Below are 16591 nucleotides of genomic sequence, written 5' to 3' on the forward strand. Positions count from 1 at the left end.
GCCACAGGAGAGGCCACGACACTGAGAAGCCTGCACACCACGACGAAGAGTACCCCCGCTCGCCGCAACTAGAGAAAGCCCGCGCACAGAAACGAGGACCCAACGCAGCCAAAAACAGATGGATAAACTTATTTTTAAAAGATATATATATATATATATATATATATATATACACACATACATGCACCCCAATGTTCACTGCAGCACTATTTACATAGCCAGGACAGGGAAGCAGCCTAAATGTCCATCAACAGAGGAATGGATAAAGAAGATGTGGTACATATATACAATGGAATATTATTTGGCAATAAAAAAGAACGAAATAGTGCCATTTGCAGAGAAGTTGATAGACCTAGAGACTGTCATACAGAGTGAAGTAAGTCAGAAAGAGAAAAACAAATATCATATAATATCGCTTATATGTGGACTCTAGAAAAGTGGGTACAAAGGGAGACACAGGTGTACAGAACAAACTTATGGATACCAAGCAGGGAAGGTGGGGGTGGGATGAATTGGGAGATTGGGATTGGCATATATACACTACTATGTATAAGACAGATAACTAATGAGAACCTACTGTATGGCACAGGGAACTCTACTCAGTGCTCTGTGGTGACCTATACGGGAAGGAAACCTAAAAAAGAGGGGATATATGTATACATATAGCTGATTCACTTTGCTGTACGACAGAAACTAACACAACATTGTAAAGCAACTACACTCCACTAAAAATTTTAAAAGAAAAGAAGAACATGGCATGTTTCTGCTCCACCTCGTCCTCTTTCTTATTCTTTTACAATTGGAAAAAGGGGTAGACCTGAAACCCAAATGAAATGGTAATATGTGAAAAATACATATAATTATGTGACCCCCCACCATATTCACTTTAAACCACAATGATTTAACTATTCTTATAGTGACAAGCCAAAGGTCCTAAAGTATAGAAAGAACTCAGTTCTGCATATAACTAACATTAAAATGGTGCTTACAAATGGTTATGTAGGGATCCACAGACCCTAATCCAATTCCAAAACCTAAAAGCTCAGAAGGCCTAAAATTGTGTGCGATGGGGGGAGAAGGGTCGTATATGTAAATGCACCGGGTGGCAAAACATCACCTGAAATGACTAGTTTTCATTTCTCCCACTTAGTGTAACTATTTGTTTCACTGGAGAAATAGTAGTCTGCTTAATTACTAGGTTCTACCTTAGACCTCACTGAGGGTATTGTGTTCAGTGGGTTATACACTGTGTTTTGTTGTTTTTTTTTTAACATTAATCCATTCATTTTATATTTAAGTTCACAAGTCACATCCACATTATGTCCCTAGTAAAAATTCTGAAAGTCCTCAGTAGAAAGCAGGAAAAGGTCACCTCCATAGGAGTGTCTGTCTATGGGCCCATATTTGCTTTCCAACCCCCAAAAGAAAGACCTGACCCAGGACCCTCTGGGAAAATCAGCCTTTGATTCAGAGATGCTTGTTCGGTGATGATTATTACAGCCCTAGCCATACCATCAGCCCCTGGGGAAGTCTATAACGGAGCCAGGCAGCCAGGAGGAGAGAACCTTCCTCTCACCAGGAATTAACTAGCTCCAAGCAAGAGATGGGTGACTTGGTGCCACAGGGGTAAAGACAATTTAGCCATTGTGTTCACGGTGAGCATTCCCATTCACTCATGGAAGCCCTTCAGTGTCACTGGTGCCTGGAACCAAATATAATCCTCCCAGGCTGCAGCTGGGATGGTGGGTCAGCCACGGGGTAGGGTCACAGCCAATCTGTGGCCCAGGCTGGGCACTCTGTAGTTGAGCTTGGGTCAAAACCAGTCTTCTCCACAGTCGTGGTGACCCTGTGCCATGACGATGGTGCCCATGAGTGGAAGAACCTTCAGCTCACTGAAGGCATCAGCCATGAAAATGGCTCGGAAGAGGCGGCACAAAGAAGCTGCTGTGCTCAGGCTCGGGTCCATGCTGTTGGGGACCAAGCGAGACAAGTCAAGTCGTAGAACTCCTCGGGACTGAGGGCATTGCCCCCAAGGAGGGTCAGCACCCGTGGTACTAGAGTCTGGGCAAAGAGACCCTCCAGGTGGCTGAGGACGCTCTCCAGTTCTGCCAGGGTTTGCTGACATTTCCTGCTGCTCGCCTCAGCAGTGGCCCGAGGTTTCTTCTTCACCACGTCCTCCGCCAGAGACTGCGACCAGGGGCTGCACTTCCGGCTCCGGGGCGTCATCATGACCTCCTCCCCGCTCTCCACGTGGTTTGAATCTGTGTTACCTTTTAAAATCTGAAAGATTTTGAAACACATCTGGTCCCAAGGATTTCAGAGAAGGAAGTGTGTACCTGTATCAACTCAATCACCCTTATCACAACCCTCTGAGATGGGAGTTAATTTGCAAACGAGGTTAACTAAGGGTTAAGGAACCTCCTCAAGGTCAAAAAGTTGGTAAGTGTTAAAGCTGAGATTTCAATTCAAGCAGCTCAGAGCCTGGAGTCTTAACATTATGCTATGCAGTCTTGTCTTCTCTCTTTTATAGCATCCAGATGAATGAGGTTTTGGATTTTCTAGTCATAATTACCAAAGTTATTCATGCAGGACAAAAAAAATCTTAAAAACCATATTGAGGCTTCAGGAAAAGAACAATAAGTACTGCATTTTAGGAAAAAGACTGGGCCTATATTTATGCCTGTATTTCATAAACCACACCCACACAGCGCATTGCTCCAGATCAGCGTTGTGGGTACAGGGCAGAGCTCGAAGGCGCTCTGTCGCAGCCATCTTCGGTTATCAAGGAGCCATTGCCAGTGGGTGTGGAGGAAGTTGTCTAAGCACACGCTTTTTTTCAATCGCCCCTACTGTCACAAGTGGATGTTTCAGGGGACATTAACATCGACACTATGATTGAAGAAAAATTATTATGGGGGGTTAAAAAAAAAAAGGTCACGACTAAGAGTCATCGCATCCGTGGTGACAGCTAATGGCCAAGCTGTTTACCATTTCCCTGGAAACCTTAATTCAGTTACTAATATCATCCCCAAAGCCATCCTGACCTTCCCTCTTCTCTCCGCAGGAAACTTAATAGGTCTCTTACTTGGTGCCCTCCCACTCTTGACAGCAGGCTCGGGCTCAGGCCCAGCTGGCGCCCTCAGCCTCCTTACCAAGATGGCAGCCGGAGGGGTTTCCCGCCACCAGAAGTGCAGCTGCACCCCCGACACAGCTTCCGGCGGTGGGGACTGCTCTCCGGTGCCGCATGCATCAGTCCAAGGAAGAGAAAGGCAGACGGCAAACCGAGGGCCTAAGGGGCACCATCTTTAGCAAAACAGGAAGACTTCAGGGAAGACAGCAGGAGTAGGGAGAATGTAATTAAGATGAGAAGGCTGTGACCAGCCGGGAGGGTTTACAGAAACAAGATACAGTGCCACCAACGCCGCATTTGGGAGCTGCCAGAGTCAGAGGAAGCGAGAAGAGGGAAGAAAACCTTCAAGGGACACAGGAGTGCTACAGAACGAAGGGCAAAAGGGAAAAAAGCGATGAGGACCTGGAAGTGCAGAGAATGAGAAAACGGAGTGTGAAGAATCTCAAGTGTTTTATTTCATTTTTTGGCTTAATTATGCCTATATCACCAGAGGGAACATTTGGCACAGTAAAGGTCCAAAAAGGTATCGTTCAAAATTAAGTCACTACTTGCTCTTAGTTCAGTAGTTTCCCATGTTTTTCTATCCAAGCTACTTGTTTCTCTAATATGTGTAGTCTACAGGAGGCTGATCATGTTGTTTCTGATACGATTAAGAGGATACACGAATAAATAAACACTACAGGGGAAAAACTCCCAAAACATTAGATTTTTTTTTCTATTTCTGGAGGGTTCATTTTTTTCCACATTTAACAGCAAGGAGACAATCTTGATACGACCTAGCGTCTGTAACAGATAAACGACAGAAACTAGGCATTATGATGGAAAAAGTGAAACACTGGGGAGCTGAAGAGATCCACCACCTTATCCATCTTTCTAGACTGTTCAGTCTCTGGAACATTTCCATTCATGGGTAAGAAACATCCTAGTGCACTATGTACACCTGTTATTTGTAAATTCTATGACATGAATCATGCTTTCCCCACAATCTGGTCTACTGAACTTGACTTTTTTTTCTATCAGCCTAATACCTGTGCCAAGTTTGAGGTCTGCAATTTTAGCTACACAATGTTCCACTGCTTTTTCTACCCTGGTTAAAAATTTCCCTACTGGTTTTGCTAAAAATCAAGAAGAAACAATATACCAGACCTATTAAAAGCAAGTTAAAGAACAATTTAAAACCCTAGCTTTTTAGAGTACACCCGAATCTCCTATTCGTGTACACTCAGGCACTCAAAAATTATTCGATCATTATGGTTAGTGTGAAAAATTGATAATTACTATAGAAAACAAAGCCAACAAAATAACAAGTGCTGCTGAAAATGTGAAGAAACTTGGGGCTTCCCTGGTGGCGCAGTGGTTGAGAGTCCGCCTGCCGATGCAGGGGACACGGGTTCGTGCCCAGGTCCGGGAGGATCCCACATGCCGCGGAGCGGCTGGGCCCGTGAGCCATGGCCACTGAGCCTGCGCGTCCGGAGCCTGTGCTCCGCAACGGGAGAGGCCACAACAGTGAGAGGCCCGCGTACCGCAAAAAAAAAAAAAAGAAGTGAAGAAACTGGAACGCTTCTTCACCCTTAGTGTGAATGCAAATTGGTGTAGCTGCTATGGAAAACAGTACGGCAGTTCCTCAAAAAATTACACATAGAATCACCATATGATTCAACTATCCCACCTCGGGGTATATATCCAAAAGAACTGAAAACAGGATCTTGTAAAGGTATTTGCACACCCACGTTCATAGCAGCATAATCCACAATATATCCAGGAGGTGGAAGCCATCCAAATGCCCATCAACAAATGAGTGAACAAACAAAACAAAATGTGGTCCATACATACAATGGAATATTATTCACCTTTAAAAAGGAAGGAAATCCTGTCACATGCTACAACATGGATGAACCTGAGGACATTATGCTCAATGAAAAAAGCCAGTCACCAAAAGACATACTGTAGGACTCCACTCACACAGGATTACCTAAAGTAGACAGAAACAGAAAGTAGAATGGTGGCTGCCAGGGGCTGGAGCGAGGGGGGAAATGGGGAGTTGTTTAACAGGTACAGAGTTTCAGCTTTGTAAGAAAAAAAGTCCTGGATATCTGTTGCATAACAACGTGAATATACTTAACATTACTGAACTGCACATTTAAAAATGGTTAAGACGGCAAATTTTGTGTTTTAACCACAATTAAAAAATTTTTTAATTATATAAAAGAAGAAACAATTAGCAAGAGAGAAGCAAACTGAAGATTACCTCTACAGAAGAACTTTTTTCTTGTAACTTTCAGAATGTCAAAAGATTTCTAACAACATTCCTTTGAGACGTTCACTGCAAGTCAGCCTATTTAAGGTTCTCTTAGGTCCTATTATAAAAGGTTCCTTGTAAACCATGAATCACTGCCTCCACATCATTACGCTATCCTGAGAAAGGACTCCCAAAGGAGAAGATATTGCTTTATGATTTATCAAAACTCCTTTTAACTTCTTAGAAATTGCCGACTCAGGACTCCTCCAACTCAGCTGTAAGATTCGACAGGAAACATAGAAGAACACATCCTTTCCTTCTGGCTTTAGGATTAAAGTGATTTACTTTTAACTTACACACCCATAAAGTTTATCCCCCAAACATTATTTCACATTAGTGACTGATCACAGCTCACATTAACTTCAACTAAAATTAGGTCAAAATAACCACTAGTATTACAGTATCAGAGTATGTTTGACACTTCCAAGTAAATTCAGATATTCCCCCTCTACAAACAGACATTTCAAATAAGACCGTATCTTTATTTCTAGCTCTGTATATAAATACAAACTTGACACAGACAGTGGCACATCTAGGCTATTTAATAATATATATTAATACAAAGGGAAAGAAAAACATAAAAAGGTAGAGTAGTATAGTCTGTACTTGAAATACCTCTCCCTTCACTCCACCCCCATGTGTGTTAGGATAAAGAAGTAAAATAATTTAATTCCAACTGCAGAAGTAAATGGTAATTCTTAATCCTCTGTGAAAGGTAATCAGCTACACCTTTTTTTTTCCGGCCGCACCACGTGGCTTGTGGGTTCTTAGTTCCCCAACCCAGGCCCTTGGCAGTGAGTGCAGAGTCCTAGCCACCGGACTGCCAGGGAATTCCAGTTACACCCTTGCTTGAATAAGTGTTTCCTCTACCAAGTCACTTAGAAGTTTCAGGTAAAATGGCATTCTTGGCTGCTATCGTCTTCCCTACCCCTTGCAATAATGACCACCATCAACTTCTGGTTCCACATACTGTCAGTCCACTTCACTGCACAGGTAGGACAGATGGGGCAAATCTACTTAGTTATACTCTGTATCTGATAAAGGTTATAATGACCACCCTAAAACTCGGGAAGGAGAAGGGTAAGACTAGCAGTTGGCTCAGAAATTTTACAATTATTTAGAGAACCCTGTTGATTAGTTTTTATTTTAACAAAAGCCACTAGGCTATTTATCAGCAAGGGAAGAGGAAGACGGGAATGAATAGTAAGCAAATAAGTATCTAAAATTGTGCTCTAAGACAAACGTCCATAATAGATAAACCATTTCCTAAGTAAAAACTAGTTGTTTTTTTTTAAAGCACTCAGAGTTCAACACAAAATTCTTCTGAAGTGAACTTGCTTATCCAAACGGCAGGCTTTGATAATATCAATTTTAACGTTTGACCTATAATCCCAACAACTCCAGGTCAAACTGCTACACATATCATGACGAGGAGTATAAATGTATAAAGGTTCATTATTTATTCAATTCAAATGTTCTTACTTATTCAAATGTTCAAGAAACATTAAATCCCATGAGCAAGGATCTCTGCTAGTACAAAGTCCAATCGTATGATTTCAACACAATGAACCCATCTTTCTTTTGAAAACAAAAACACAAGCAAACCATAACTGCATGAAAAAATGTAAGGGCACCAGCAAGCTGTGGCAACCACATAGCCCAGCCTTGGAGAAGCAGGATGACTGACATGTGCTGAGAAAGCTAATGTAGTCCTAAGTGACAGTAATGTTAGATAAAGGAATGTAATGGTGCCAACATGTTCTGCATAGAAGGACTGTATTCAGAGCACAAAATCCCATCTGAAGACTTCCCAGAGAAGAGCAATCAGGTCAGGAAATCAACTGGAAACTATGGCATATAAAAATGGTTAAACAAAGTAGAGATGTTCATCCTGAAGGGAAAAATACAAGGCTCAGGAGAAATTTGACGGCACATTTAAAATATTTACAGCTGCCCTGTACAAGGAGTAGGTTAATTATGTTGTCATCCAACTAGGCAGGAATAGCACTGAGCATGGAAGTCACAGTTCTAGGAGTGCAGAACCACGGAAACTGTCCCTATTAAAATAGGCTACCTTGGAGAATAGAAAGCTCCTGGCAGCAGGAAATGTTTAAAGTGTTCAGAAAAGTGAAAAGAAAACCTGGAGTAATTACTTTTCCAAACCTCTAAACATCTTCTGGTGCCAGGAGCTTTCTATTCTCCAAGGTAGTCTGTTTTACTATGAACAATTATTTTCTTCAAAAGAAAAATGGGGATAATTATTGGAAATAACTAAATTCCAAATAAGGACTTAAGGAAATGTCAGAAAAATTGTTGCTCCTTCCCTGAATTTATCCATATTCCAAACATTTTTTCTATCTTGAATCAATATATCGCTGACTTAAATAATCTAACCAAAGGCTGTTTCTCTCCCAGTCACCAACTTACCTTTGAAACCTCTTCAAGATTATTCCTGATATAGTCTTCCCTAACTCATCACTCCACCACCACACACACACAACCGCACACAGACTGTGCACATATCCCCATTGGCTGCTGTCTCTTTAATCTGTGTATATCATCAACACAGTACTCACGGTCCCATAAGGATTACTGACATGAACAGAATTCCAAGTTACAGCAAAGACTTTGAATTTACAAAGTCATGTACCATAAAGTACTAGTACTACTCAATTAGAAAGGTCTATGAAATTTATGAAAGAATTAAGTAAATCAAAAAGCTATGCACCTTATATCCAGAGAAAACCATAACTCGAAAGGATACATGTGCCCTGCAGACACACGTTCACTGCAGCAGTATTTACAATAGCCAAGACATGGAAGCAACCTAAATGTCCATCGACAGATGAATGTTAAGAGAAGATGTGGTACGTACACGTACACGCACGCACGCACACACACACACACACACACGAATACTACTCAGCCATAAAAAAGAATGAAATAATGACATTTGCAGCAACATGGATGTAGAGATTATACTAAGTTAAGGCAGTCAGACAGAGATAGACAAGTATCATATGGTATCACTTATATGTACAATCTAAAAAAAATGATACAAATTAACTTATTTACAAAATGACTTACAAACACAGAAAACAAACTTATGGCTACCACAGGGGAAAGGTGGGGGGGATGGATAAATTAGGAATTTGGGAGTAACATATACACGCTATTATATATAAAACAGATAAACAAGGACCTGCTATATAGCACAGGGAACTATACTCAATAGTTTGTAATAACCTACATGGGGAAAGAATGTGAAAAAGAATACGTGTGTCTATATAATTGTATGTATAAAACAATCACTGTGCTGTATACCTGAAGCTAACAGAACATTGTACATCGACTATACTTCAATAAAAAATTATTTTTAAAAAAGCAATGCACCTAAAAAGACAGCCAGAGAGCATGTGTTCCAACTTGACGCCTTCACAAGGAGTTAGCAACCACTTGGATGGTATGGATATGTGTCTTCTTTGGACATGTGTCCTTTAGAAACATGTTTTAGGATCTTCTTCATTTTCAGCCTTGCTTAGATTGTAAATTTCTTAAGGACAGAGAGGTCTTCCTTTCCCTGTCCCACAAAAGCCCTCCTTAGGAGCTGGTTAAATGAAATTCCATAAACTGCTCACAAATAGAAAGCTTACACTTGGAGAACGAAATTGTGTGATAGTGTGTGAGATGAGGAATTATTATTTTTGAAAATCTGGTAGAATGAAACACAAAGTTCTTTTTTTCTCTTCTTAGTGGACAGAAGAGACCACTGATAGTAACTCCCTTACCTCCAACTCTCATGTAATAATCCCCGATACACCTGATTTCCTAAGAGTTGAGGAAACTAAAAGCTCCTAGAGTTTTAGTACTGGGTTTAGCACCAATCACAGAATTTCAGAGTTAGAAGGTAACTTACAGACCATCCAGTGTAGCTCCCTCATTTCACCGCTTAGAAAAGTCAGGATGCAGGACTCTATAAAGAGTTTTTTCCCTTTTCCTTTTTAAACCACAAACAAAATATGGGCTCACTCACCTCACAGAAGTCACTGCATTGGTTTAGGACCACCTGAGACTCATGACTGCTCAGTTACTTTATTCTTGAAGTAACCCACACTTGGAAGTCATCTCTTAGATAACATGGGTACGATGACAGGTCTTATGTATACCATGGCAAAAATCACAACACGGGCGTTCTAGGTCAAGTTGATAATTATAATGACTCAATTATAATAAGAATAGCTATCATTTCATAAACTCCGACTATACTTAGTTGATTCAATCCTATGCATACAATCTCTCATGTACTCATCTCAATGATCCTGCTACGGCAGACAGAATCACCCGATTTACCCATGAGGCTCATTATGCCCAAGACAACACCTCGAAGTGCAGAGTCTGGATTTAAACCCAGGCCTGTCTGACTTCAAAGCCTGTGCATTCTCTGCTGTGCCACTTTAAATACTGTCTTGCAGTTCCTCAGAGCTGTTGCAGTTCTCTAGGACGTTTCCAAGTGTTCGGAAAGGCATACACAATAAAAAGTGGTCTGGTTCGCTGCAACAAGCAAGGGCTTAGAAGCCAGGCCCACCAGGCTTAAGAGTGCTGACACCATCACTCACTGGCTCTGAATAACCAGGGCACATAGAATAGAGAGGTATTATGAGAAGCTTAACAGGGCAAATTTTAAGAAATGAGGTCTTACTGAATTAAAGTTATTCATAAATCATCGCCCTTAAAATTCACAGGATTGGATGGAACCTGATAAATCATTCCAAACAATGTATGACAACCCTAGAAAGAAAAAACTCACCCCCCCCAAAAAAAAAGGTATTTTAAAATCCAAACATAAGAGAACTCTGTATTTTGCCTCCCTTGTGGGTGTTTATTTTGTTTCACAATTAAGTGGCCATTGGAAGAATAAGTTTTTTCAAAGTTCTGGAAAGTCATCTTAAATTAGGCCCCGGAAAGAAATGGAATCTCTTTTAGTAATGACTCTTGTTTTCTTTGAAAGTTCATGTTTGGGTCAGCCAAGTTGTAAACGGTAAAATTATATTGCTGGGTTGTTATTCAAGTTTGGGGGTTGGGTGGGGATGAGGCCGATAGCTATTTGGATCGCTGTAGGACAGCTTATCTGGTTTCTATACTGAAAGAAGGGTCTATTCTTAGGCAAAAGACATCATCATTTTAGAGGAGCAGAAGCGTGCATTGGATTCCTATTGAACAATCCGCATGGGAAGACTCCAGAAAAGTCTCTCTCTCCAAATAAAAGCTGTCTTCAGAGCTTGTGTGATTTTTCTTGAGTCAATGGAATGTCTAGGCTAAAGGGTTCTTCTTTTGTTGTTTTCCTATGTTGCAATATAGCCAGATAGAAAACAATTGTGTAAGGATTTTTTCCCCATTTATTTATTCTTTGCCTTGTTATAACAAGAATAAAGCCACGAATAGTAACAAATAACTGAAACTACCGCTATGTTACGAATGAGCCAGAAGCTGTATTTGGGGTTTTTGGGGTTTTTTGTTTGCGGTACGCGGGCCTCTCACTGCTGTGGCCTCTCCCGTTGCAGAGTACAGGCTCCGGACGCACAGGCTCAGCGGCCATGGCTCACGGGCCCAGCCGCTCCACGGCATGTGGGATCTTCCCGGACCGGGGCACGAACCCGTGTCCCCTGCCATCGGCAGGCGGACTCTCAACCACTGCGCCACCAGGGAAGCCTAAAAATCATTACCTTTTGACCAGAGAGTCAGTTTCAACAACTATAGGCTAATCTGTCAAATTAAAGTTTGTTTCTAAAGAAAAGTGATCTTTGGGACGTTAAATAAAAAATTTTATAACTCCTTTCTTGACAATAGAACTGTATGATCAGTAATACGTATACTGATAAGCACTCTTATTCAATGACAGAAGAGAGGTGAGACGAATGGAGTAGGCCTTGCTCATTTTAAAACCACTTTCACTTACATATTAAAAGTAAATCATAGGGGGCTTCCCTGGTGGCGCAGTGGTTGAGACTCCGCCTGCCGATGCAGGGGACACGGGTTCATGCCCCGGTCCGGGAAGATTCCACATGCCGCAGAGCGCCTGGGCCCGTGAGCCATGGCCGCTGAGCCTGCGCGTCCGGAGCCCGTGCTCCGCAACGGGAGAGGCCACAATAGTGAGAGGCCCGCGTACCGCAAACAAACAAACAAACAAAAAAGTAAATCATAGGGACTTCCCTGGTGGCACAGTGGATAAGACTCCACGCTCCCAATGCAGGGGGCCTGTGTTCCATCCCTGGTCAGGGAACTAGATCCCAAATGCCACAACTGAGGAGCCTGAGAGCTGCAACTAAGACCCGGTGCAACGGACAAAAATAAAAAGTGTTCATTAAAAAAAGTAAATCATACCCACAAATACTTATCCTCCACATTGTCATCATCTGCTTTACTTTTCATCATTTTCACTAAGAAAATGGCCTTTTTATTTGTCTTTAAATTTCAGCAGCTTACACAGTGCCAAGCACATGGTAGACACTTAATGTATCTTTCTGGAGTAAGTGAACTATAAGAGATAGGTATTTTTAAAATTCATAACACTTTCACCCATATCTCAAGAAAAGTAAATGAATATGAGGCAGAGGCTATAATTTTGGCTTTAGGAGAAACTACTAAATAGGGTGTTAGTACGTGTCTCTCAACGATATCCAGACATGAGAATATCTCAGACATGTATAGAAGGATTGTTGCATGATTATTCTACCTTCTCCAATTAGTAACTGAGATAGCTACCAAGAAATCAAACACTAGTCTCTTCATATAACACTTAAATACCACTAATTTTTTAAATGCTGTCATTTTGTAGCAGGAGGTATTATGGTGATAGAACCGTTTTGTATTTTGACTGTGTTCATACATACCTACATATGTGATAAAATTTAGAAAACTAAATATAAACACACAACAAGTGTAACTGGTAAAATCTGAATCAGGTCAGTGGATTAGAGCAATGTCAGTTTTTTGGTTGAGATATCAGATTTTATACTGCAGTTATGCAAGATGTATCACTGGGAGAAACTAGGTGTAGGGTACATGGGGATCTCTCTGTATTGTTTCTCACAACTGCATGTGAATCTACATAACAGTACATCGTGTGCCTTGGAATAACCCTTACGAGGCAACAGTGTCAGGCTGCAATCCCAGCATTCATTAATAGAAAAGGAATATCGAGAATACCAATTTAACAATTGCAGTGAATTAATCGGTCCTTATTAAACTACATCTTGAATACAGTGTCTCCAGGAAAACCAGGAAAAAAAAGCCCAAAACACAAAAAACTTAAATCCATTAGTCAATGAAAAGTACCGCTTTGTTGCTTGTGTTGGGTACCAGAGCACATCAGTGGCATTACTGTAAGGGACAAGAATTAGGTCTTGCACCACTAATACGCGTATGGTAAATTATCCAACTGCTGTGTGCCTTGCCGGGCTGAGGTTGAACAGAGTCTCTCTACCTGCTCTTACCTTTATTGACCAAAAAATAAAAGAAAATATGGATTTCTGGTGCTTGGGAAACGTGAGGTGGTTTAAAAGAGTGGGAGAGGGCTCCCCGGGTGGCGCAGTGGTTGCGAGTCTGCCTGCCCACGCAGGGGACACGGGTTCGTGCCCCGGTTTGGGAAGATCCCACATGCCGCGGAGCGGCTGAGCCCGTGAGCCATGGCCGCTGAGCCTGTGCGTCCGGAGCCTGTGCTCCGCAACGGGAGAGGCCGCAACAGTGAGAGGCCCGCCTACCGCCAAAAAAAAAAAAAAAAAAAAGTGGGAGAAAATGCTGCATGTGTGGATGGGAATCATTCTGTGTTTTTGTTGTGGTAGTGGTTGTTTCTTTGTTTTTAATTCATTACTTTAAGCTCTATTCAAATAAATTATATTTTTTAAAAATGCTGTCATTATTGCATTTCTGTTCATTGATATGACATACTTTGAAATGTACTTTAGGGGAATGAGTCAAAAGTTATTCAACAACTCACCAAAAGATTAGTTCTCTTTATAAGATCTGAAAAATGTGCCAAACAAGTGCATTTCAGGGATATACACCATGAAGCCTCTTCTTTGTTTTCACCTCTCAAATATCTTATTCCACGTAAAGCAGAGAATGATCAAGGCATGCAACTTGTTGTTTCTTATAGAAATACTACAGGTATAGAGCAATAAGTATGATTCTCTCTATACTGCCAACAGTGGCAAAGGGACTTGTGCGATTTCATATTTTTTAAATTTGCCAATTTGTGTGTAGATTATATAACCAAACAGTTACAAACAAAAATATTGTTCTATGAATCAAGTTACTAGGGATAGGGCATTTAATTTACAAATTACTGTGATTCGATTTCTTCTAAAAGCACTTTCCCCTCCCCCTCTTTCACTTTAAAAATAGTTTAAAATTCACAAATTGACCTACATTTTGAAAAAGGAAACAACAGCAAATGTATACCACTTTTTAAAGCATGGAAACCTGGGCTGCCGAGGTTAGAAACTATGTAGATACCAAGAAGCCAAAACATGATGGAAAACAACTTCAAGAAATTAATGAAAGGGATCTTGCTGGGTAACCTGAGGCCCCAATTGCTAAGGATGTATTGAGACCTACTATAACTGATTAAACTTTGACTATGAAATAAGATTATAAACTTTTTATATTTCACTACAAAAACTGGGGGACATGTATATCAATCACTGGATGATGTGGTTAAGGCTTGCAACACTGTCATTTGCTGAATTGTTTTGCTTTTTTTAAAAGGGAAAACTAAATACCCTTCCAGGAGGCCTGGATTTCACAGCTTTTAATTTAGGCATAATTTAGTTTTGAAAGCACAGAGAAGATACTGCCTGGGGAGTCCAGGAAGGCTTTCTAGAAGCAAGGTGTGTGCTCGAAGGCAGAAAGGCGGTCCTGCACAGAGGGCATGGGCACTCCAGCAGCCCCTCCCCCCGCGCCAGCCACATGGCCATCCATGTGACTCCACGTGAGGGCCAAGGCATAGACCCATCCCACGTCCAGACACAATGTTATATGGCAAATCAAGCCACTTTTTTGGACCTCAGTTTCCTCACTTCTGAAAGGAGAAAAGCCTAGACTAGCAACGTTCCTTCCAGTTCTAAAACAGAATTATTACATTTATGACTTTAGCATCATGTCTCCATCCTACCTACAAATAAAACACACACAGGAAAAAACTCCAGTGACATTTTTTTCTCACCACCTTTGACCTGTCTTAGAAGCAGAAGCCAATGCTTTTGTGACTAAGTGTTACTTATGAATTCCCACAGGGCTGAATGTTACCCGGGGCTAAACATGGTGGTGACCCCCTCCATTTCCCAAAGCCTACTAGGGCTGCTCTGAAAGTGACGTGAAAAACACAAGGTTGTGAACACATTTAAACTGTATATTAAAAGTGTGCGCTTCCTTAAAAAAAAAAAAAGTCTTATATTCCCACAGTATCTACTTTTTTTTAATCTTTATTTTATATTGGAGTATAGTTGATTAACAATGACGTGTTAGTTACAGGTGTACAGCAAAGTGACTCAGTTATACCCATACAAGTAACCATTCTTTTTCAAATTCTTTTCCCATTTAGGTTATTACAGAATATTGAGTCACGTTCCCTGTGCTATACAGTAGGTCCTTGTTGGTTATCTGTTTAAAATGTAGTAGTGTGTACACGTCAATCCCAAAATCCCAGTCTATCCCTCCCTCCCCCGCTTTCACCCTGGTAACCATAAGTTCGTCCTCTGAAGTCTCCCACAGTACCTACTTCTAAGTGCTTTAAAGCCCTTTCATAGATCACAGTTAACATTAATACAAAGAGATGGGTGGTAGGCTGAAAGTACGGTGTCCTACCAAGCCTCTTGGGGTGCCCCACAAATGTTAGATTGATTTATTTGATCTGTGCTGGTATTTAAACTTGGACAATACAGAATCGACTACATTTCTTGAAATGTTATCTCCAATTATGGCTGGATTACTTGGAGTTTTTCATTCACTCAATAATATTACAGCTTAATACTATGATTAATCACGATGTTGAACACTTGCTGACTATTGTGTGCCAGACACAATATGCTCTGATTCACGTCTCTCTGTCCACCCTCCCCCAGAAGCCTACAGATGTGGAAACAGAGGCACAAAGAGACGGAAGTCATTTCCTCACAAGGTCACAAAGTCAGAATCTGAATTCTGGCATCCTAACCCCACAGCCTACCCGTTTAGACGCTGGATGGCAAACATACCTAGCACCTAACACCGTTCGGGGTGATCAAGATGATTAAGACAAGTGCTTGGTTTACAGGCGGTGGAGCCTGCCCAACATATAAAAAATAATTACAACATATCGTGTGTGTGCTGTAACCCAGGCCTTTAAAAATTGCTATGGCAACACAGTGGGGAGAGGGGCCTGCTGGGGGAGTTCAGCAAGACTTCCACCTGAGCTGGGCCCTGAAAGATGAGCACACATTCCTGGGGTGCAGGAAGGATGGAAGGGCATTCCAGGTGGAGAACATGTGCCAAGGTACATAAAGGTGAGTGAGCGCAGGGAATCCAGTGTGGCGTGAGGTGACAGAGGGCACGGCAGGAACGGGGAGAGTTTCCAGGCTCGCTCACTGAACCCCTTTCTGCCTCAGTTCCTACAGGGCTAACGGTGGCTAGAAAGCAGGGTCCACTTGACAGTTGTCTCCTACAGGGATAGTATCTGGTGAAGTTTAAAGGAATGTTTTTTCTTCCCTTCTTAGATTCACTTCCCAGAGACAGGAAGACTTTAAAAAACAAATGGTCCTGGGGTGCAAGCAAGAATGTATGTGTGATAAACTAACCAGTTAGCTGAATTTTAGAGCCAGGAAGGCAAAAGATGGCACACATATGGGGAGGGGCCGTAAGTGGCTCCCATGATGAATTTCCAAATACGGTCTGTGGCCCTTAAGGGGTTATGAACAAAGGGGTGTGTGTGTGTCTGTGCGTGTCTGTGTGTGTTTTCTGGGGAGAGTACCCACAGGTTTCACCAGATTGTCAAAGGGATCAATGACCCCCAAAATCAACAATCACTGCTTTCAAGCAGGCCAGACCTCCCTGCAACTTATAACACCTGGGGCAACCCTAAGACACCCTAAGTTAAAAAAGAAAATCAGGGCTTCCCTGGGGGTGCA

At 41.6% G+C, this 16591-nt stretch overlaps 1 protein-coding gene and 1 pseudogene across 4 annotated transcripts in view; both read right to left on the reverse strand.

The window, feature by feature from the left end:
* Positions 1-16591, reverse strand: part of RBPMS (RNA binding protein, mRNA processing factor) — a 188246-nt gene that overhangs the window by 140706 nt on the left and 30949 nt on the right. The gene's annotated exons all lie outside the window — the stretch shown is intronic.
* The window catches only part of LOC112413115 (MAD2L1-binding protein-like), a 29113-nt pseudogene continuing 14191 nt past the window's right edge, over positions 1670-16591 (reverse strand).

The sequence above is a fragment of the Neophocaena asiaeorientalis genome, unplaced genomic scaffold (assembly GCF_003031525.2).
Source record: "Neophocaena asiaeorientalis asiaeorientalis breed wild unplaced genomic scaffold, Neophocaena_asiaeorientalis_V1.1 scaffold14, whole genome shotgun sequence".
Classification (NCBI taxonomy): Eukaryota; Metazoa; Chordata; class Mammalia; order Artiodactyla; family Phocoenidae; genus Neophocaena; species Neophocaena asiaeorientalis.